Source organism: Octopus bimaculoides, chromosome 25 (assembly GCF_001194135.2).
Source record: "Octopus bimaculoides isolate UCB-OBI-ISO-001 chromosome 25, ASM119413v2, whole genome shotgun sequence".
Taxonomy (NCBI): Eukaryota; Metazoa; Mollusca; class Cephalopoda; order Octopoda; family Octopodidae; genus Octopus; species Octopus bimaculoides.
The window spans coordinates 6,067,968-6,069,996 of NC_069005.1; the positions used below are offsets into that span (position 1 = coordinate 6,067,968).

The window sequence follows — 2,029 nt, forward strand, 5'->3', positions numbered from 1 at the left end:
AAAATATCTAAATAACCAACCGCTGATTAAAAAAAGTAATTTTATATATTTAACTAATTCTCTGCCCCACAAATCTTAAATATTTTTTAATGTGAACAATTAGTAGTTCATAATAAATATTCTCTACTATATGATATAACGAGATATTTAAATTTTAATTAATTAATAGTAAATATACCTAATCGACCTTGAGAACGTTCGTCAATTTCTCACATTTTCCAGGATCACGTGTTTCGAACCAGTTCATAGATATGTTAGTCACGGCCAAACCACGCACCGCGGGACTTTCTAAAAGGGATGCCTAATGAAATATTACTTGATTCCCTTAGTATGTTCGCCCAGGCCTACCCTACGTGGTCACTTGACATGCTAGAAATAAAAGTCAACTTTCCTTCAAACCGAACCTACGATCTTATGAAAACAGTTGCTGGATTAGTCTCAAGTCGACTACGATTGAGAAGACTTGAAATCAGACACGCTCTAGCCATGATAATATCACCAACATTAGGTTCCTTGGAAGAAAGCAACAAATGTATACGAAAACAAGGACGGAAAATAAAACGGAGAAATGGTACACAAATACAAACAACAGGACATAACAACGTCCCATTTTTTGTATTCCTTTTTATATACATATGGCGGGGTACATACACTTTGGTCTCTCATATATATATATACATACACGTACGTGTGTGTGTTCGCATGTGTATGTGTCTATCTATCAGTGTTAGTCCTCCTCTACCGCTTGACATCCGGTGTTGGTGTGCGTACGTCCCCGTAACGTAGGGATTCGGCAAAAGGATTACTACAAGACTTTAACAAAATATTAACTGTGGTTGATTCGTTTGACTAGAATTCTACATGGATGTACCCCAGTCTAATGATTAAAACAAGTAAAAGATATTTATATGACAGAAATAGCAGCCGAGTTTCCTTAAATTGTACACTACCGTTTTGAAAAAAGGAAGTACACCTCGTGTAATGCAAATCCTACAAATAAAAAACATCGACGGGCTTATCGTGGCTGGAACGCCTCTTATCTAAAGTCTTTTCAATCAGTGACGACCTACAACGAACTTCGCCGAAAACCAACACGGTACGAAGCAACAACAATGATTATTTCAACGACGCCTCATTAGTTTTGGTGGTAGTCATGGATGGAAAACAATTGATCTGATGTTAATTTAATTATCACCTCATGGTTAGATGAGGCATTCAAAAATAAGTCTATAGACTCATTAAAATGTTCCTCCCCACGGAAATCTTTAGTAAAAGGCGAAAGATTTATCCGCTGGGGGTGAAGAGAAACCAGAGCAGCCTGAAATATGTCACGTCTGATATTATACAAAATATGTAAATAAATAACCACTGATTACGAGAAGGAAATTATTATATTTAATTAATTCTGTACGGAACAAATTTCAAATATTTTTCTGTATAAATAATTACTACATTATACTAAATCTTTTAAACCATATAAAGTAATTAGATATTTAGATCTTAATAAAATAAAACTAGATATATTTATGTCTTTTAGTGAGATTTATAATCGACCTTCACCTTGAAAGAAAGCTCCAATGTTCGAGTTGCTAGAAATAGCAGTGACAACTTTGGGTGTTCAGGAAGAACATTTGCTACAATATGAATCCAGTTCAGAGATGTCTACGCACTACGTGTATATGCATTTATAATATTCTTATTGATTAGTCCTGTCAAATATATAGCTCTTTGTTCCGTTACTTGTGTCTTTGACTGTGCGCAATGGCCCAGTGGTTAGGGCAGAATTTGGAAAGATAATGATGCTGTTGAAATGATTGTGTTACGTGTTTACATTATACGCTACGACTTGTGTGCCGGAAAATGCAGTCCATTAAATAAGGAGGAAGAGGAGGGGGAGGAGGAGGAGGAGGAGAAGGAGGAGGAGAAAGAGGAGGAGAGAAAAGGAGAAAGGGGAAGACAAGACAAGGAAGAAAAAGGAGAGGAAGGTGAACGAGGAAAGGAGGGGAGAAGAAGAAGAAGAAGAAGAAGA

At 36.3% G+C, this 2,029-nt stretch overlaps 1 non-coding gene across 1 annotated transcript; it reads right to left on the bottom strand.

Annotated features, from left to right (window-relative positions):
• Positions 1-1,193: 1,193 nt before the first annotated feature.
• LOC128250845 (U5 spliceosomal RNA) lies at positions 1,194-1,317 on the bottom strand. The gene has a single exon (XR_008266818.1). It is a non-coding gene; the product is annotated as a U5 spliceosomal RNA (small nuclear RNA).
• Between the last annotated feature and the right edge of the window lie 712 nt (positions 1,318-2,029).